The sequence below is a fragment of the Liolophura sinensis genome, chromosome 8, assembly GCF_032854445.1.
Source record: "Liolophura sinensis isolate JHLJ2023 chromosome 8, CUHK_Ljap_v2, whole genome shotgun sequence".
NCBI classification, from domain to species: Eukaryota; Metazoa; Mollusca; class Polyplacophora; order Chitonida; family Chitonidae; genus Liolophura; species Liolophura sinensis.
The window spans coordinates 4,365,221-4,386,158 of record NC_088302.1 but is presented as its reverse complement, the minus strand read 5'-3'; the positions used below and the strand labels follow the sequence as shown (position 1 = coordinate 4,386,158).

Sequence of the window (20,938 nt, the reverse complement as noted above, 5' to 3'; positions counted from 1 at the left end):
TGAAGACACGATTGATTAATAGGTCAAGAAACTGCAACCATCTGGGGGTAGTCAAAACCACTGGGCTCGACGGTAATGAGGCACACACACAGGTGAGTATTAAATGGGGTATGACAAAGTTCAAAATCGAAAGCCATTTTTTTTGAGTGTCGTAACAGACCTGCATATTTTTTGATGCACTTTGAAAAGAATTGTCTGACCTCTGATCTTGCTGAAATAACTGATCAAACTTCCACAGGTATAAAAGCAGACGCAACGGTGAGTATTAAATTCAGTGTGGCAATTTTTCAAAATTTAAAAGGCATTCTTTTTGAGTGTCGTAACAAACCTGGATATTTTTTGATGCACTTTGAAATGAATTGTCTGACCTATGATCTTGCTGAAATAACGGATGAAATTTTCCACAAGTGTATAGCAGACATGCAAGGCGTCCTTGTTATTCTTTACTGTGTGTTTGTGTGTCTCCTTCGTTTTTCATTTGCACAGAGAAGGTATATGGTGAGAAAGGTTGCCACCAGTTAAACCTTTTTATAAGCGAAGCGTCGCCATCTACCAAACTGGGTGAACCCATTGCTCTTTCGCTGTGATTTGCTTTGCAGTGACATTACGCTAATTTCTCATTTGTGGGAAGAACTCCCATGTGGTCTAGTGGTTAGGATTCCTGGCTTTCACCCAGGCGGCCCGGGTTCGATTCCCGGCATGGGAACCACAGTTTTCTTGTTACAATTTCAGTGATTTTGTAACTTTCTCCTACGACATAGCGGACAAATGGACGACCGTTTGAATTGCAAGTTGTAGACTTTACAGTTTATTAATTGAAGACACGATTGATTAATAGGTCAAGAAACTGCAACCATCTGGGGGTAGTCAAAACCACTGGGCTCGACGGTAATGAGGCACACACACAGGTGAGTATTAAATGGGGTATGACAAAGTTCAAAATCGAAAGCCATTCTTTCTGAGTGTCGTAACAGACCTGCATATTTTTTGATGCACTTTGAAAAGAATTGTCTGACCTATGATCTTGCTGAAATAACTGATCAAACTACCACAGGTATAAAGCAGACGCAACGGTGAGTATTAAATTCAGTGTGGCAATTTTTCAAAAATTAAAAGGCATTTTTTTTTAGTGTCGTAACAAACCTGGATATTTTTTGATGCACTTTGAAATGAATTGTCTGACCTATGATCTTGCTGAAATAACGGATGAAATTTTCCACAAGTGTATAGCAGACATGCAAGGCGTCCTTGTTATTCTTTACTGTGTGTTTGTGTGTCTCCTTCGTTTTTCATTTGCACAGAGAAGGTATATGGTGAGAAAGGTTACCACCAGTTAAACCTTTTTACAAGCGAAGCGTCGTCATCTACCAAACAGGGTGAACCCATAGCCCTTTCGCTGTGATTTGCTTTGCAGTGACATTACGCTAATTTCTCATTATCGTAGAAATTCCATGTGGTTTTGGGGTAAGGATTCCTGGCTTTCACCCAGGCGGCCCGGGTTCGATTCCCGGCATGGGAACCACAGTTTTCTTGTTACAATTTCAGTGATTTTTTAACTTTCTCCTACGACATAGCGGACAAATGGACGACCGTTTGAATTGCAAGTTGTAGACTTTACAGTTTATTAATTGAAGACACGATTGATTAATAGGTCAAGAAACTGCAACCATCTGGGGGTAGTCAAAACCACTGGGCTCGACGGTAATGAGGCACACACACAGGTGAGTATTAAATGGGGTATGACAAAGTTCAAAATCGAAAGCCATTTTTTTTGAGTGTCGTAACAGACCTGCATATTTTTTGATGCACTTTGAAAAGAATTGTCTGACCTATGATCTTGCTGAAATAACTGATCAAACTTCCACAGGTATAAAAGCAGACGCAACGGTGAGTATTAAATTCAGTGTGGCAATTTTTCAAAAATCAAAAGGCATTCTTTTTTAGTGTCGTAACAAACCTGGATATTTTTTGATGCACTTTGAAATGAATTGTCTGACCTATGATCTTGCTGAAATAACGGATGAAATTCTCCACAAGTGTATAGCAGACATGCAAGGCGTCCTTGTTATTCTTTACTGTGTGTTTGTGTGTCTCCTTCGTTTTTCATTTGCACAGAGAAGGTATATGGTGAGGAAGGTTGCCACCAGTTAAACCTTTTTATAAGCGAAGCGTCGCCATCTACCAAACTGGGTGAACCCATTGCTCTTTTGCTGTGATTTGCTTTGCAGTGACATTACGCTAATTTCTCATTTGTGGGAAGAACTCCCATGTGGTCTAGTGGTTAGGATTCCTGGCTTTCACCCAGGCGGCCCGGGTTCGATTCCCGGCATGGGAACCACAGTTTTCTTGTTACAATTTCAGTGATTTTTTAACTTTCTCCTACGACATAGCGGACAAATGGACGACCGTTTGAATTGCAAGTTGTAGACTTTACAGTTTATTAATTGAAGACACGATTGATTAATAGGTCAAGAAACTGCAACCATCTGGGGGTAGTCAAAACCACTGGGCTCGACGGTAATGAGGCACACACACAGGTGAGTATTAAATGGGGTATGACAAAGTTCAAAATCGAAAGCCATTTTTTTTGAGTGTCGTAACAGACCTGCATATTTTTTGATGCACTTTGAAAAGAATTGTCTGACCTATGATCTTGCTGAAATAACTGATCAAACTTCCACAGGTATAAAAGCAGACGCAACGGTGAGTATTAAATTCAGTGTGGCAATTTTTCAAAAATCAAAAGGCATTCTTTTTTAGTGTCGTAACAAACCTGGATATTTTTTGATGCACTTTGAAATGAATTGTCTGACCTATGATCTTGCTGAAATAACGGATGAAATTTTCCACAAGTGTATAGCAGACATGCAAGGCGTCCTTGTTATTCTTTACTGTGTGTTTGTGTGTCTCCTTCGTTTTTCATTTGCACAGAGAAGGTATATGGTGAGGAAGGTTGCCACCAGTTAAACCTTTTTATAAGCGAAGCGTCGCCATCTACCAAACTGGGTGAACCCATTGCTCTTTCGCTGTGATTTGCTTTGCAGTGACATTACGCTAATTTCTCATTTGTGGGAAGAACTCCCATGTGGTCTAGTGGTTAGGATTCCTGGCTTTCACCCAGGCGGCCCGGGTTCGATTCCCGGCATGTGAACCACAGTTTTCTTGTTACAATTTCAGTGATTTTGTAACTTTCTCCTACGACATAGCGGACAAATGGACGACCGTTTGAAATGCAAGTTGTAGACTTTACAGTTTATTAATTGAAGACACGATTGATTAATAGGTCAAGAAACTGCAACCATCTGGGGGTAGTCAAAACCACTGGGCTCGACGGTAATGAGGCACACACACAGGTAAGTATTAAATGGGGTATGACAAAGTTCAAAATCGAAAGCCATTTTTTCTGAGTGTCGTAACAGACCTGCATATTTTTTGATGCATTTTGAAAAGAATTGTCTGACCTATGATCTTGCTGAAATAACTGATCAAACTTCCACAGGTATAAAAGCAGACGCAACGGTGAGTATTAAATTCAGTGTGGCAATTTTTCAAAATTTAAAAGGCATTCTTTTTGAGTGTCGTAACAAACCTGGATATTTTTTGATGCACTTTGAAATGAATTGTCTGACCTATGATCTTGCTGAAATAACGGATGAAATTTTCCACAAGTGTATAGCAGACATGCAAGGCGTCCTTGTTATTCTTTACTGTGTGTTTGTGTGTCTCCTTCGTTTTTCATTTGCACAGAGAAGGTATATGGTGAGAAAGGTTGCCACCAGTTAAACCTTTTTATAAGCGAAGCGTCGCCATCTACCAAACTGGGTGAACCCATTGCTCTTTCGCTGTGATTTGCTTTGCAGTGACATTACGCTAATTTCTCATTTGTGGGAAGAACTCCCATGTGGTCTAGTGGTTAGGATTCGTGGCTTTCACCCAGGCGGCCCGGGTTCGATTCCCGGCATGGGAACCACAGTTTTCTTGTTACAATTTCAGTGATTTTGTAACTTTCTCCTACGACATAGCGGACAAATGGACGACCGTTTGAATTGCAAGTTGTAGACTTTACAGTTTATTAATTGAAGACACGATTGATTAATAGGTCAAGAAACTGCAACCATCTGGGGGTAGTCAAAAGCACTGGTCTCGACGGTAATGAGGCACACACACAGGTGATTATTTAGTGCGGTATGGCAATGTTTAAAATCGAAAGCCATTCTTTTTGAGTGTCGTAACAGACCTGCATATTTTTTGATGCACTTTGAAAAGAATTGTCTGACCTATGATCTTGCTGAAATAACTGATCAAACTACCACAGGTATAAAGCAGACGCAACGGTGAGTATTAAATTCAGTGTGGCAATTTTTCAAAAATTAAAAGGCATTTTTTTTGAGTGTCGTAACAAACCTGGATATTTTTTGATGCACTTTGAAAAGAATTGTCTGACCTATGATCTTGCTGAAATAACGGATGAAATTTTCCACAAGTGTATAGCAGACATGCAAGGCGTCCTTGTTATTCTTTACTGTGTGTTTGTGTGTCTCCTTCGTTTTTCATTTGCACAGAGAAGGTATATGGTGAGAAAGGTTGCCACCAGTTAAACCTTTTTACAAGCGAAGCGTCGTCATCTACCAAACAGGGTGAACCCATAGCTCTTTCGCTGTGATTTGCTTTGCAGTGACATTACGCTAATTTCTCATTATCGTAGAAATTCCATGTGGTTTTTGGGTAAGGATTCCTGGCTTTCACCCAGGCGGCCCGGGTTCGATTCCCGGCATGGGAACCACAGTTTTCTTGTTACAATTTCAGTGATTTTTTAACTTTCTCCTACGACATAGCGGACAAATGGACGACCGTTTGAATTGCAAGTTGTAGACTTTACAGTTTATTAATTGAAGACACGATTGATTAATAGGTCAAGAAACTGCAACCATCTGGGGGTAGTCAAAACCACTGGGCTCGACGGTAATGAGGCACACACACAGGTGAGTATTAAATGGGGTATGACAAAGTTCAAAATCGAAAGCCATTTTTTTTGAGTGTCGTAACAGACCTGCATATTTTTTGATGCACTTTGAAAAGAATTGTCTGACCTATGATCTTGCTGAAATAACTGATCAAACTTCCACAGGTATAAAAGCAGACGCAACGGTGAGTATTAAATTCAGTGTGGCAATTTTTCAAAAATCAAAAGGCATTCTTTTTTAGTGTCGTAACAAACCTGGATATTTTTTGATGCACTTTGAAATGAATTGTCTGACCTATGATCTTGCTGAAATAACGGATGAAATTTTCCACAAGTGTATAGCAGACATGCAAGGCGTCCTTGTTATTCTTTACTGTGTGTTTGTGTGTCTCCTTCGTTTTTCATTTGCACAGAGAAGGTATATGGTGAGGAAGGTTGCCACCAGTTAAACCTTTTTATAAGCGAAGCGTCGCCATCTACCAAACTGGGTGAACCCATTGCTCTTTCGCTGTGATTTGCTTTGCAGTGACATTACGCTAATTTCTCATTTGTGGGAAGAACTCCCATGTGGTCTAGTGGTTAGGATTCCTGGCTTTCACCCAGGCGGCCCGGGTTCGATTCCCGGCATGGGAACCACAGTTTTCTTGTTGCAATTTCAGTGATTTTGTAACTTTCTCCTACGACATAGCGGACAAATGGACGACCGTTTGAATTGCAAGTTGTAGACTTTACAGTTTATTAATTGAAGACACGATTGATTAATAGGTCAAGAAACTGCAACCATCTGGGGGTAGTCAAAACCACTGGGCTCGACGGTAATGAGGCACACACACAGGTGAGTATTAAATGGGGTATGACAAAGTTGAAAATCGAAAGCCATTTTTTTTGAGTGTCGTAACAGACCTGCATATTTTTTTGATGCACTTTGAAAAGAATTGTCTGACCTCTGATCTTGCTGAAATAACTGATCAAACTTCCACAGGTATAAAAGCAGACGCAACGGTGAGTATTAAATTCAGTGTGGCAATTTTTCAAAATTTAAAAGGCATTCTTTTTGAGTGTCGTAACAAACCTGGATATTTTTTGATGCACTTTGAAATGAATTGTCTGACCTATGATCTTGCTGAAATAACGGATGAAATTTTCCACAAGTGTATAGCAGACATGCAAGGCGTCCTTGTTATTCTTTACTGTGTGTTTGTGTGTCTCCTTCGTTTTTCATTTGCACAGAGAAGGTATATGGTGAGAAAGGTTGCCACCAGTTAAACCTTTTTATAAGCGAAGCGTCGCCATCTACCAAACAGGGTGAACCCATTGCTCTTTCGCTGTGATTTGCTTTGCAGTGACATTACGCTAATTTCTCATTTGTGGGAAAAACTCCCATGTGGTCTAGTGGTTAGGATTCCTGGCTTTCACCCAGGCGGCCCGGGTTCGATTCCCGGCATGGGAACCACAGTTTTCTTGTTACAATTTCAGTGATTTTGTAACTTTCTCCTACGACATAGCGGACAAATGAACGACCGTGTGAATTGCAAGTTGTAGATTTTACAGTTTATTAATTGAAGACACGATTGATTAATAGGTCAAGAAAGTGAAGCCATCTGGGGGTAGTCAAAAGCACTGGTCTCGACGGTAATGAGGCACACCCAAAAGTGAGTATTAAGTGCGGTATGGCAATGTTTAAAATCGAAAGCCATTTTTTTTGAGTGTCGTAACAGACCTGCATATTTTTTGATGCACTTTGAAAAGAATTGTCTGACCTATGATCTTGCTGAAATAACTGATCAAACTACCACAGGTATAAAGCAGACGCAACGGTGAGTATTAAATTCAGTGTGGCAATTTTTCAAAAATTAAAAGGCATTTTTTTTGAGTGTCGTAACAAACCTGGATATTTTTTGATGCACTTTGAAAAGAATTGTCTGACCTATGATCTTGCTGAAATAACGGATGAAATTTTCCACAAGTGTATAGCAGACATGCAAGGCGTCCTTGTTATTCTTTACTGTGTTTTTGTGTGTCTCCTTAGTTTTTCATTTGCACAGAGAAGGCATACGGTGAGAAAGGTTGCCACCAGTTAAACCTTTTTACAAGCGAAGCGTCGTCATCTACCAAACAGGGTGAACCCATAGCTCTTTCGCTGTGATTTGCTTTGCAGTGACATTACGCTAATTTCTCATTTTCGTAGAAATTCCATGTGGTTTTGGGGTAAGGATTCCTGGCTTTCACCCAGGCGGCCCGGGTTCGATTCCCGGCATGGGAACCACAGTTTTCTTGTTACAATTTCAGTGATTTTGTAACTTTCTCCTACGACATAGCGGACAAATGGACGACCGTTTGAATTGCAAGTTGTAGACTTTACAGTTTATTAATTGAAGACACGATTGATTAATAGGTCAAGAAACTGCAACCATCTGGGGGTAGTCAAAACCACTGGGCGGGGGAGAGTGTGGTAGACGCCGAAGTGAACGGACGTGTCCGTTATTCTCTGCTGTTTACACATTTGTGCAACAACAACGCTTGTTTTTGAGACTGATTTTTTGGTGATCTGGGAGCCCACAGAGCTTGAGTTTGGCCAGTGGTTACTGTTTGGTGAAGGGCGTGTGCCCCGTTGGATCAGGTATGTCCAAGCCCGTGTCGTTTTCGCCTGTAAACAGGCCAAGCAGAACTTTGTCTGTGTCAATCTCTACACGAAGCAGCCCGGCATTTTCTACGGCTGTCCAGAGGGACTTTATTCCTTTTCTGTCAAGTGTGTTAAATATCAAGACAGAGCTAATAAGTTTTCAGAAGAATTATTTAAAGAAACACTTCTATCTCCGCGTGTCTACAGTGGCTGGGCATAATGCCCTAGTGAGTAAATCCAATGTTGTTATAAATGGAACGACGTGGTCCATTATGCCCGCGTCGTCAGTTTACCTGAATCTGACGGCCCACTGGGCACCGGATGAAATGTCAGATGACACTATCGAGGCAGCTTTGAAACCCTATGGTGAATGCCTGGGTGTGACGAAACCCAGATTTTCAGACCCGGAGCTCTCACATGTTCGGACAGGTATTCGGATTTACAGATTTAGGTGTCACAAAGTTCGTTATGTACCAAATTTTATTAATTTCGGTGGTGACATTGTTATGTTTACCTACCCCGGGCAAACTTATGAATGTCGGAAGTGTGGCCAAAAATCACACAAGGCGGCAGAGTGTAGAGCACTGTGGTGTTCTAACTGCGACGGTTTCTCCCCCCATGAGAATCCTCATACAGAGAAGGACTGTACAAATCCATGCCGAATGTGTGACTCAGGGCTTCATACGGTCAGTGACTGTTGTGCGAGAGCAATGTCGTACGCGGCGCGAGTTAAGGGAAACCTACCGACTATGCGCCAGTATAATAAGGAAGACGCCGTAAAACAAGATGACATTGATGTTGACGTCAGCGACGATGATGATCCATTTAACGCACCTGCTATGGAACTGGTTCAAGACAGCGAGGAGAACGAAGACGAAATCGACGGGAATGGTGACGACAGCGCCGATGAAGACGTCAGCGACGACAGCGAGTCTGATAAGGAGATGGACGTCCGGGAGAATACTAAGAACACCGAAGAAGTGGATGTTGGTGATAATGAAACGTCATCAGCTGTCCCAAGGGTGAAGAATGTGGTCGTGGCTGACGTGCACGCTCCCGACGTGCGTTCACCAGTCCCAGTCGAGGAAAAGCGAGCTAAGTTGGACAATGGCAGTACAGCCGAAGAGGCAGCGTCATCTATCCCGCCCAGTTCCCATCCTACTGATTATGATGGTGTTGATGCTGATCAGTCGTCAGACTGTATGACGCCGACCCCATCTCAGGAGGGGGACACCATGCTTCTGGAATACAGGAAAAGAAAATCGCTTGCTTCTCGTGCGAGGCAGCGACTGAAAAGAGACAAATGATTTGTAGCGTAATTAGGACTCTCTTATTTGACCACAATGGGTATGTACGCTCTACCTTTACTTACTTTGTATAATGAGCTTAAATAATATTCGTTTTGGGACTTTAAACATTAATGGTTTACGGGATCCGTCTAAACAAGAACATGTCAAGCAATTTGTTTTCGATAAAGGAATTGATGTACTATTCTTACAGGAAACACACTTCGAAAACTATAATGACACTAAATATTTGCAAATCCCAGGCGATGCAAGGTGGGCGTATGGGTCAAATCGAAGTTGTGGGGTGGGAATAATTATTAGGTATACGGTAGACTGCTTTATACGGAAAATACAGAGGTGCCCTAACGGTCGCTACATAAGCCTTAGGGTTGAGCTCAACAACACTGCTTTAAACCTTATTTGTGTATATGCTCCTAATAATCCAAAGGAAAGAAAAGAGTTTATTTCTAATCTAGATAATGTGATGCAGGGCAGTGAGTTGGTTATTATGGGTGGGGATTTTAATTGTGTTGAGAGCATTGAATTAGATAGAGCTGGCTGTGCCACTAATGTAAGGAATGATGGAGTGGACGAAATTAATAATTTGAAAAGAGATTTTGGTATTTGTGATATTTTTAGGAAACTGCATCCGAATAAGAATTGTTACACGTGGTCTAGGCGCCAGTGTGCCAGTAGATTGGATAGATTTTATATCCCTAACGCTGTGTTTAAGTATGTAACCCAGTGTGATGCTGTACATGTGTCTTTTTCTGATCATTCGTGTTTGTTTTTTGATATCTCTTTTGAAGATGTCATTTCATGGGGGCCGTTCTACTGGAAGTGTAATACTTCTGTGTTACATGACACGGAGCTTGTTGATGATATTAAATCCGTCTTCCATGATATTTTCTCTGTCTGTACAACTGGTCATGCAGATCTAATAGACAGATGGGAGACATTTAAAGGGGAATGTAAAGATAGGATTCGTAGTTACTGTAAGGAAAAATCTATGAACAAAAAACGTGATTTGTTTGTACTTGAACAAGAATTAAATGCGTTGAAATCTAGTCCAATCATTAACTGTGAGCGTATTGACAATGTGAAAAAGACTCTAAATGCCCTTTATAAGTCGAATCATGTGGGAGCGGTTATCCGTGCTAAAGCTGTTCATTTTGATCAGGGAGAAAAACCAACCAAATATTTCATTAGACGAGAAGTTGGTAGGGGCAGAAAGAAAATGATCAAAAGTATTACTTGTCATAGTGATTCTTCAATATCCCATGAATCTCAGGAAGGCATTGCTAAGTGTATAAGGTCGTATTATATGAAATTGTATACTGAACAAGATACTGACTCCTCCATTCAAGATGAGTTCTTGTCATCGCTTCCGATGTTAAATGACGATTGTAAAACTGCCTGCGAAGGCCTTTTGACTGAACAGGAGTTGTTTTTTGCAGTAAAAAATATGTCTAAAAACCGTTCGCCGGGATGCGACGGTTTGCCAGCAGAGTTTTATGTACAATTTTGGCCACTGTTTTCGGGTGTGTTTACGGATGTAGTTAATCACTGTTTTAACTTGGGTAGATTAAGTAATTCACAGCGTTCTGGGTTAATCACACTATTATGTAAGGTCCCCGACAATGCCGAAAGCATAAAAAACTGGAGGCCAATTAGCTTACTAAATGTAGATTATAAGATTGTTTCTAAAGCTTTGTGCAATCGGTTAAAAAATGTGATCGATACAATTGTACTTCAGAATCAGACATGTGGAATACCAGGCCGAAGTATTTTTGACAACCTTCACTTATTACGAAATACATATGATTATGTTGAACAAAAAGATTTAAAAGGATGCTTTCTTAACTTAGACCAGGAGAAAGCCTTTGACAGAGTAGACTGGTCATTTTTGTTCAAATGTTTAGAGAAATTTAACTTCGGACCCGACTTTTGTAAGTGGGTGCAATTATTATATACTGACATTACAAGTAGTGTTATTGTGAACGGGCACATAACAGAAGAATTTAAACTGAGTCGAGGTGTCCGACAGGGTTGTTCTTTGTCACCATTATTGTATGTTTTGTCCTTAGAGCCCTTTATAGCCGCCATTAGAAACAATGACGAAATTAATGGTGTACGGTTACCCGGCACAAATAAGGAAACAAGAGTGTCGGCATTTGCAGATGATACGACTGCAATTTTATCTGAAGAGAGTTCTGTTCCGCATGTAATTAAACTAGCAGAAAGTTATGGAAAAGCCTCAGGAGCAAAACTCAACTTGTTGAAAAGCACGGTTCTTCCCATTGGTAGCTGGGACGAAACTAACGTGCACAGTGGTGGGCTTAACATCACTACAAATTCAAAGATTTGTGGGGTATTTTTTGGACCAGATCAAACAGAACTCAATTCTGAGCGTGTTTTAAGTAAGGTAAAGAAACATGTATCAGCATGGAATGGAAGATATTTGACCCTACGGGGGAGGTCTGTCTTAATTAATACAGTTGCTTTAGCTGTTTTATGGTTTTCTGCACAGTGTACTCTGTTGCCACCTAAATGTGTCAATCAATGTTCCCAAACTGTGTTCAGATTTTTGTGGGATAACAAGCCCGAAAGTTTGAAGAGAGTTGTCGTACATAATAAAATAGGGAATGGAGGTCTAAACGTACATAATATAGATTGTAAAATAAAAGCACTTGTTACTCGGCATGTTTTAAAATTAATTCATGGAACAACAGCGGAATGGAAATACTTTGCCATCTATTGGTTGGGTTTACCCCTAAGACATGTTTGTCGTGAATTCTGTCGTTCCAATGTCCCACATTCTGAAAACATTCCACCTTTTTATAGACTGGCCTTGAGCGCCTGGAGAGAATTTACCACAGGTGTACAGCAACCTGTAACATTGTGTTCAAGCAGGTATATTTATGAATATTTTGTAACAAAACTAGTACATTGTCCAAGAGCAATGGTGTCTATGCCGCATTTGGACTGGGTTAGAATATGGAAAACTGTTTTTCATCAATTCTTAGATCACAACTTGGTCAACTTCAGTTACAAGTTGGTTCATGACATTTTGCCCGTTAAGGAAAAACTTCTTAGGAGAAATGTAGCCACCGATGACTTGTGTGTTTTTTGCTCCCTGTCTGAAACTCGGCAACATCTATTTGTACAATGTAAAATCGTTCAGGATGTGTTTAATGACTTTAACCGGATATTTGTTTTGTTTGCGAACTACCTACCAAATATGGACTCGGAAACATTAATTTACAAGGTATTCAATTCCACCTTTAACCAGGAAGTTAGAGCTGTGATGGTGTATGTCATATGTGTTCTTCAATTTAGTATTTGGTGTGCACGCAACGACATAATATTTCAGAAAAAAAACAGGGATTCTGTTGCTATTGTTAAGGCCGCCAAAGGAATAATTAAAACCCGTATTCATGTTGACTTTTTTCGACTAGACAGGCCATCTTTCGAGAAAATCTGGTGTATAAACAAAGTCTTCTGTACATTACGGAATGATAAATTAGTGTATTTATTGAAATGAGCAGCTAATGTGCAATTGTTCTATTCACAAAGCAGTCATCTTTTCTGTGATATTTTATTTTAATTAAGACTGCCTTGTGATTTCAAAAGTTTCTGATAGCCGGGTATTGTGAAATCTTGTGTATTTGATGACAATCTGGGAATAAATTCAACAATTTTCAAAAAAAAAAAAAAAAAAAAAAACCACTGGGCTCGACGGTAATGAGGCACACACACAGGTGAGTATTAAATGGGGTATGACAAAGTTCAAAATCGAAAGCCATTTTTTTTGAGTGTCGTAACAGACCTGCATATTTTTTGATGCACTTTGAAAAGAATTGTCTGACCTATGATCTTGCTGAAATAACTGATCAAACTTCCACAGGTATAAAAGCAGACGCAACGGTGAGTATTAAATTCAGTGTGGCAATTTTTCAAAATTTAAAAGGCATTCTTTTTTAGTGTCGTAACAAACCTGGATATTTTTTTAAACACTTTGAAATGAATTGTCTGACCTATGATCTTGCTGAAATAACGGATGAAATTTTCCACAAGTGTATAGCAGACATGCAAGGCGTCCTTGTTATTCTTTACTGTGTGTTTGTGTGTCTCCTTCGTTTTTCATTTGCACAGAGAAGGTATATGGTGAGAAAGGTTGCCACCAGTTAAACCTTTTTATAAGCGAAGCGTCGCCATCTACCAAACTTGGTGAACCCATTGCTCTTTCGCTGTGATTTGCTTTGCAGTGACATTACGCTAATTTCTCATTTGTGGGAAGAACTCCCATGTGGTCTAGTGGTTAGGATTCCTGGCTTTCACCCAGGCGGCCCGGGTTCGATTCCCGGCATGGGAACCACAGTTTTCTTGTTACAATTTCAGTGATTTTGTAACTTTCTCCTACGACATAGCGGACAAATGGACGACCGTTTGAATTGCAAGTTGTAGACTTTACAGTTTATTAATTGAAGACACGATTGATTAATAGGTCAAGAAACTGCAACCATCTGGGGGTAGTCAAAACCACTGGGCACACACACAGGTGAGTATTAAATGGGGTATGACAAAGTTCAAAATCGAAAGCCATTTTTTTTGAGTGTCGTAACAGACCTGCATATTTTTTGATGCACTTTGAAAAGAATTGTCTGACCTATGATCTTGCTGAAATAACTGATCAAACTTCCACAGGTATAAAAGCAGACGCAACGGTGAGTATTAAATTCAGTGTGGCAATTTTTCAAAATTTAAAAGGCATTCTTTTTTAGTGTCGTAACAAACCTGGATATTTTTTTAAACACTTTGAAATGAATTGTCTGACCTATGATCTTGCTGAAATAACGGATGAAATTTTCCACAAGTGTATAGCAGACATGCAAGGCGTCCTTGTTATTCTTTACTGTGTGTTTGTGTGTCTCCTTCGTTTTTCATTTGCACAGAGAAGGTATATGGTGAGAAAGGTTGCCACCAGTTAAACCTTTTTATAAGCGAAGCGTCGCCATCTACCAAACTGGGTGAACCCATTGCTCTTTCGCTGTGATTTGCTTTGCAGTGACATTACGCTAATTTCTCATTTGTGTGAAGAACTCCCATGTGGTCTAGTGGTTAGGATTCCTGGCTTTTACCCAGGCGGCCCGGGTTCGATTCCCGGCATGGGAACCACAGTTTTCTTGTTACAATTTCAGTGATTTTGTAACTTTCTCCTACGACATAGCGGACAAATGGACGACCGTTTGAATTGCAAGTTGTAGACTTTACAGTTTATTAATTGAAGACACGATTGATTAATAGGTCAAGAAACTGCAACCATCTGGGGGTAGTCAAAACCACTGGGCACACACACAGGTGAGTATTAAATGGGGTATGACAAAGTTCAAAATCGAAAGCCATTTTTTTTGAGTGTCGTAACAGACCTGCATATTTTTTGATGCACTTTGAAAAGGATTGTCTGACCTATGATCTTGCTGAAATAACTGATCAAACTTCCACAGGTATAAAAGCAGACGCAACGGTGAGTATTAAATTCAGTGTGGCAATTTTTCAAAAATTAAAAGGCATTCTTTTTTAGTGTCGTAACAAACCTGGATATTTTTTGATGCACTTTGAAATGAATTGTCTGACCTATGATCTTGCTGAAATAACGGATGAAATTTTCCACAAGTGTATAGCAGACATGCAAGGCGTCCTTGTTATTCTTTACTGTGTGTTTGTGTGTCTTCTTCGTTTTTCATTTGCACAGAGAAGGTATATGGTGAAAAAGGTTGCCACCAGTTAAACCTTTTTAATAGCGAAGCGTCGTCATCTACCAAACTGGGTGAACCCATTGCTCTTTCGCTGTGATTTGCTTTGCAGTGACATTACGCTAATTTCTCATTTGTGGGAAGAACTCCCATGTGGTCTAGTGGTTAGGATTCCTGGCTTTCACCCAGGCGGCCCGGGTTCGATTCCCGGCATGGGAACCACAGTTTTCTTGTTACAATTTCAGTGATTTTGTAACTTTCTCCTACGACATAGCGGACAAATGGACGGCCGTTTGAAATGCAAGTTGTAGACTTTACAGTTTATTAATTGAAGACACGATTGATTAATAGGTCAAGAAACTGCAACCATCTGGGGGTAGTCAAAACCACTGGGCTCGACGGTAATGAGGCACACACACAGGTGAGTATTAAATGGGGTATGACAAAGTTCAAAATCGAAAGCCATTTTTCTTGAGTGTCGTAACAGACCTGCATATTTTTTGATGCACTTTGAAAAGAATTGTCTGACCTCTGATCTTGCTGAAATAACTGATCAAACTACCACAGGTATAAAAGCAGACGCAACGGTGAGTATTAAATTCAGTGTGGCAATTTTTCAAAATTTAAAAGGCATTCTTTTTGAGTGTCGTAACAAACCTGGATATTTTTTGATGCACTTTGAAATAAATTGTCTGACCTATGATCTTGCTGAAATAACGGATGAAATTTTCCACAAGTGTATAGCAGACATGCAAGGCGTCCTTGTTATTCTTTACTGTGTGTTTGTGTGTCTCCTTCGTTTTTCATTTGCACAGAGAAGGTATATGGTGAGAAAGGTTGCCACCAGTTAAACCTTTTTATAAGCGAAGCGTCGCCATCTACCAAACTGGGTGAACCCATTGCTCTTTCGCTGTGATTTGCTTTGCAGTGACATTACGCTAATTTCTCATTTTTCTCATTTCCTGGCTTTCACCCAGGCGGCCCGGGTTCGATTCCCGGCATGGGAACCACAGTTTTCTTGTTACAATTTCAGTGATTTTGTAACTTTCTCCTACGACATAGCGGACAAATGGACGACCGTTTGAATTGCAAATTGTAGACTTTACAGTTTATTAATTGAAGACACGATTGATTAATAGGTCAAGAAACTGCAGCCATCTGGGGGTAGTCAAAACCACTGGGCTCGACGGTAAGGAGGCACACACACAGGTGAGTATTAAATGGGGTATGACAAAGTTCAAAATCGAAAGCCATTTTTTTTGAGTGTCGTAACAGACCTGCATATTTTTTGATGCGCTTTGAAAAGAATTGTCTGACCTATGATCTTGCTGAAATAACTGATCAAACTTCCACAGGTATAAAAGCAGACGCAACGGTGAGTATTAAATTCAGTGTGGCAATTTTTCAAAAATTAAAAGGCATTCTTTTTTAGTGTCGTAACAAACCTGGATATTTTTTGATGCACTTTGAAATGAATTGTCTGACCTATGATCTTGCTGAAATAACGGATGAAAATTTCCACAAGTGTATAGCAGACATGCAAGGCGTCCTTGTTATTCTTTACTGTGTGTTTGTGTGTCTCCTTCGTTTTTCATTTGCACAGAGAAGGTATATGGTGAGAAAGGTTGCCACCAGTTAAACCTTTTTATAAGCGAAGCGTCGCCATCTACCAAACTGGGTGAACCCATTGCTCTTTCGCTGTGATTTGCTTTGCAGTGACATTACGCTAATTTCTCATTTTTCTCATTTCCTGGCTTTCACCCAGGCGGCCCGGGTTCGATTCCCGGCATGGGAACCACAGTTTTCTTGTTACAATTTCAGTGATTTTGTAACTTTCTCCTACGACATAGCGGACAAATGGACGACCGTTTGAATTGCAAATTGTAGACTTTACAGTTTATTAATTGAAGACACGATTGATTAACAGGTCAAGAAACTGCAACCATCTGGGGGTAGTCAAAACCACTGGGCTCGACGGTAATGAGGCACACACACAGGTGAGTATTAAATGGGGTATGACAAAGTTCAAAATCGAAAGCCATTTTTTTTGAGTGTCGTAACAGACCTGCATATTTTTTGATGCACTTTGAAAAGAATTGTCTGACCTATGATCTTGCTGAAATAACTGATCAAACTTCCACAGGTATAAAAGCAGACGCAACGGTGAGTATTAAATTCAGTGTGGCAATTTTTCAAAAATTAAAAGGCATTCTTTTTGAGTGTCGTAACAAACCTGGATATTTTTTGATGCACTTTGAAATGAATTGTCTGACCTATGATCTTGCTGAAATAACGGATGAAATTTTCCACAAGTGTATAGCAGACATGCAAGGCGTCCTTGTTATTCTTTACTGTGTGTTTGTGTGTCTCCTTCGTTTTTCATTTGCACAGAGAAGGTATATGGTGAGAAAGGTTGCCACCAGTTAAACCTTTTTATAAGCGAAGAGTCGTCATCTAACAAACAGGGTGAACCCATTGCTCTTTCGCTGTGATTTGCTTTGCAGTGACATTACGCTAATTTCTCATTTGTGGGAAGAACTCCCATGTGGTCTAGTGGTTAGGATTCGTGGCTTTCACCCAGGCGGCCCGGGTTCGATTCCCGGCTTGGGAACCACAGTTTTCTTGTTACAATTTGAGTGATTTTGTAACTTTCTCCTACGACATAGCGGACAAATGAACGACCGTGTAAATTGCAAGTTGTAGACTTTACAGTTTATTAATTGAAGACACGATTGATTAATAGGTCAAGAAACTGCAACCATCTGGGGGTAGTCAAAAGCACTGGTCTCGACGGTAATGAGGCATACCCAAAAGTGAGTATTAAGTGCGGTATGGCAATGTTTAAAATCGAAAGCCATTCTTTTTGAGTGTCGTAACAGACCTGCATATTTTTTGATGCACTTTGAAAAGAATTGTCTGACCTATGATCCTGCTGAAATAACAGATCAAACTACCACAGGTATAAAGCAGACGCAACGGTGGGTATTAAATTCAGTGTGGCAATTTTTCAAAAATTAAAAGGAATTTTTTTTGAGTGTCGTAACAAACCTGGATATTTTTTTATGCACTTTTAAAAGAATTGTCTGACCTATGATCTTGCTGAAATAACGGATGAAATTTTCCACAAGTGTATAGCAGACATGCAAGGCGTCCTTGTTATTCTTTACTGTGTTTTTGTGTGTCTCCTTCGTTTTTCATTTGCACAGAGAAGGTATATGGTGAGAAAGGTTGCAACCAGTTAAACCTTTTTATAAGCGAAGCGTCGTCATCTACCAAACTGGGTGAACCCATAGCTCTTTCGCTGTGATTTGCTTTGCAGTGACATTACGCTAATTTCTCATTTGTGGGAAGAACTCCCATGTGGTCTAGTGGTTAGGATTCCTGGCTTTCACCCAGGCGGCCCGGGTTCGATTCCCGGCATGGGAACCACAGTTTTCTTGTTACAATTTCAGTGATTTTGTAACTTTCTCCTACGACATAGCGGACAAATGGACGACCGTTTGAATTGCAAGTTGTAGACTTTACAGTTTATTAATTGAAGACACGATTGATTAATAGGTCAAGAAACTGCAACCATCTGGGGGTAGTCAAAACCACTGGGCACACACACAGGTGAGTATTAAATGGGGTATGACAAAGTTCAAAATCGAAAGCCATTTTTTTTGAGTGTCGTAACAGACCTGCATATTTTTTGATGCACTTTGAAAAGAATTGTCTGACCTATGATCTTGCTGAAATAACTGATCAAACTTCCACAGGTATAAAAGCAGACGCAACGGTGAGTATTAAATTCAGTGTGGCAATTTTTCAAAATTTAAAAGGCATTCTTTTTTAGTGTCGTAACAAACCTGGATATTTTTTTAAACACTTTGAAATGAATTGTCTGACCTATGATCTTGCTGAAATAACGGATGAAATTTTCCACAAGTGTATAGCAGACATGCAAGGCGTCCTTGTTATTCTTTACTGTGTGTTTGTGTGTCTCCTTCGTTTTTCATTTGCACAGAGAAGGTATATGGTGAGAAAGGTTGCCACCAGTTAAACCTTTTTATAAGCGAAGCGTCGCCATCTACCAAACTGGGTGAACCCATTGCTCTTTCGCTGTGATTTGCTTTGCAGTGACATTACGCTAATTTCTCATTTGTGTGAAGAACTCCCATGTGGTCTAGTGGTTAGGATTCCTGGCTTTTACCCAGGCGGCCCGGGTTCGATTCCCGGCATGGGAACCACAGTTTTCTTGTTACAATTTCAGTGATTTTGTAACTTTCTCCTACGACATAGCGGACAAATGGACGACCGTTTGAATTGCAAGTTGTAGACTTTACAGTTTATTAATTGAAGACACGATTGATTAATAGGTCAAGAAACTGCAACCATCTGGGGGTAGTCAAAACCACTGGGCACACACACAGGTGAGTATTAAATGGGGTATGACAAAGTTCAAAATCGAAAGCCATTTTTTTTGAGTGTCGTAACAGACCTGCATATTTTTTGATGCACTTTGAAAAGGATTGTCTGACCTATGATCTTGCTGAAATAACTGATCAAACTTCCACAGGTATAAAAGCAGACGCAACGGTGAGTATTAAATTCAGTGTGGCAATTTTTCAAAAATTAAAAGGCATTCTTTTTTAGTGTCGTAACAAACCTGGATATTTTTTGATGCACTTTGAAATGAATTGTCTGACCTATGATCTTGCTGAAATAACGGATGAAATTTTCCACAAGTGTATAGCAGACATGCAAGGCGTCCTTGTTATTCTTTACTGTGTGTTTGTGTGTCTTCTTCGTTTTTCATTTGCACAGAGAAGGTATATGGTGAAAAAGGTTGCCACCAGTTAAACCTTTTTAATAGCGAAGCGTCGTCATCTACCAAACTGGGTGAACCCATTGCTCTTTCGCTGTGATTTGCTTTGCAGTGACATTACGCTAATTTCTCATTTGTGGGAAGAACTCCCATGTGGTCTAGTGGTTAGGATTCCTGGCTTTCACCCAGGCGGCCCGGGTTCGATTCCCGGCATGGGAACCACAGTTTTCTTGTTACAATTTCAGTGATTTTGTAACTTTCTCCTACGACATAGCGGACAAATGGACGGCCGTTTGAAATGCAAGTTGTAGACTTTACAGTTTATTAATTGAAGACACGATTGATTAATAGGTCAAGAAACTGCAACCATCTGGGGGTAGTCAAAACCACTGGGCTCGACGGTAATGAGGCACACACACAGGTGAGTATTAAATGGGGTATGACAAAGTTCAAAATCGAAAGCCATTTTTCTTGAGTGTCGTAACAGACCTGCATATTTTTTGATGCACTTTGAAAAGAATTGTCTGACCTCTGATCTTGCTGAAATAACTGATCAAACTACCACAGGTATAAAAGCAGACGCAACGGTGAGTATTAAATTCAGTGTGGCAATTTTCAAAATTTAAAAGGCATTCTTTTTGAGTGTCGTAACAAACCTGGATATTTTTTGATGCACTTTGAAATAAATTGTCTGACCTATGATCTTGCTGAAATAACGGATGAAATTTTCCACAAGTGTATAGCAGACATGCAAGGCGTCCTTGTTATTCTTTACTGTGTGTTTGTGTGTCTCCTTCGTTTTTCATTTGCACAGAGAAGGTATATGGTGAGAAAGGTTGCCACCAGTTAAACCTTTTTATAAGCGAAGCGTCGCCATCTACCAAACTGGGTGAACCCATTGCTCTTTCGCTGTGATTTGCTTTGCAGTGACATTACGCTAATTTCTCATTTTTCTCATTTCCTGGCTTTCACCCAGGCGGCCCGGGTTCGATTCCCGGCATGGGAACCACAGTTTTCTTGTTACAATTTCAGTGATTTTGTAACTTTCTCCTACGACATAGCGGACAAATGGACGACCGTTTGAATTGCAAATTGTAGACTTTACAGTTTATTAATTGAAGACACGATTGATTAATAGGTCAAGAAACTGCAGCCATCTGGGGGTAGTCAAAACCACTGGGCTCGACGGTAAGGAGGCACACACACAGGTGAGTATTAAATGGGGTATGACAAAGTTCAAAATCGAAAGCCATTTTTTTTGAGTGTCGTAACAGACCTGCATATTTTTTGATGCGCTTTGAAAAGAATTGTCTGACCTATGATCTTGCTGAAATAACTGATCAAACTTCCACAGGTATAAAAGCAGACGCAACGGTGAGTATTAAATTCAGTGTGGCAATTTTTCAAAAATTAAAAGGCATTCTTTTTTAGTGTCGTAACAAACCTGGATATTTTTTGATGCACTTTGAAATGAATTGTCTGACCTATGATCTTGCTGAAATA

At 40.1% G+C, this 20,938-nt stretch overlaps 13 non-coding genes across 13 annotated transcripts; all 13 read left to right on the top strand.

Annotated features, from left to right (window-relative positions):
• The first annotated feature begins 634 nt into the window (after positions 1-634).
• Positions 635-706, top strand: Trnae-uuc (transfer RNA glutamic acid (anticodon UUC)). Its single transcript has one exon. It is a non-coding gene; the product is annotated as a tRNA-Glu (tRNA).
• Positions 707-2,263: 1,557 nt separating this feature from the next.
• On the top strand, positions 2,264-2,335 carry Trnae-uuc (transfer RNA glutamic acid (anticodon UUC)). Its single transcript has one exon. It is a non-coding gene; the product is annotated as a tRNA-Glu (tRNA).
• A 744-nt stretch (positions 2,336-3,079) lies between these two features.
• On the top strand, positions 3,080-3,151 carry Trnae-uuc (transfer RNA glutamic acid (anticodon UUC)). Its single transcript has one exon. It is a non-coding gene; the product is annotated as a tRNA-Glu (tRNA).
• Positions 3,152-3,895: 744 nt separating this feature from the next.
• Positions 3,896-3,967, top strand: Trnae-uuc (transfer RNA glutamic acid (anticodon UUC)). The gene has a single exon. It is a non-coding gene; the product is annotated as a tRNA-Glu (tRNA).
• Positions 3,968-5,524: 1,557 nt separating this feature from the next.
• On the top strand, positions 5,525-5,596 carry Trnae-uuc (transfer RNA glutamic acid (anticodon UUC)). The gene has a single exon. It is a non-coding gene; the product is annotated as a tRNA-Glu (tRNA).
• A 745-nt stretch (positions 5,597-6,341) lies between these two features.
• Positions 6,342-6,413, top strand: Trnae-uuc (transfer RNA glutamic acid (anticodon UUC)). The gene has a single exon. It is a non-coding gene; the product is annotated as a tRNA-Glu (tRNA).
• Positions 6,414-13,175: 6,762 nt separating this feature from the next.
• Trnae-uuc (transfer RNA glutamic acid (anticodon UUC)) lies at positions 13,176-13,247 on the top strand. Its single transcript has one exon. It is a non-coding gene; the product is annotated as a tRNA-Glu (tRNA).
• A 728-nt stretch (positions 13,248-13,975) lies between these two features.
• On the top strand, positions 13,976-14,047 carry Trnak-uuu (transfer RNA lysine (anticodon UUU)). The gene has a single exon. It is a non-coding gene; the product is annotated as a tRNA-Lys (tRNA).
• A 728-nt stretch (positions 14,048-14,775) lies between these two features.
• On the top strand, positions 14,776-14,847 carry Trnae-uuc (transfer RNA glutamic acid (anticodon UUC)). The gene has a single exon. It is a non-coding gene; the product is annotated as a tRNA-Glu (tRNA).
• A 2,320-nt stretch (positions 14,848-17,167) lies between these two features.
• Positions 17,168-17,239, top strand: Trnae-uuc (transfer RNA glutamic acid (anticodon UUC)). Its single transcript has one exon. It is a non-coding gene; the product is annotated as a tRNA-Glu (tRNA).
• Positions 17,240-17,982: 743 nt separating this feature from the next.
• Positions 17,983-18,054, top strand: Trnae-uuc (transfer RNA glutamic acid (anticodon UUC)). Its single transcript has one exon. It is a non-coding gene; the product is annotated as a tRNA-Glu (tRNA).
• A 728-nt stretch (positions 18,055-18,782) lies between these two features.
• Trnak-uuu (transfer RNA lysine (anticodon UUU)) lies at positions 18,783-18,854 on the top strand. Its single transcript has one exon. It is a non-coding gene; the product is annotated as a tRNA-Lys (tRNA).
• A 728-nt stretch (positions 18,855-19,582) lies between these two features.
• Trnae-uuc (transfer RNA glutamic acid (anticodon UUC)) lies at positions 19,583-19,654 on the top strand. Its single transcript has one exon. It is a non-coding gene; the product is annotated as a tRNA-Glu (tRNA).
• Positions 19,655-20,938: the final 1,284 nt, after the last annotated feature.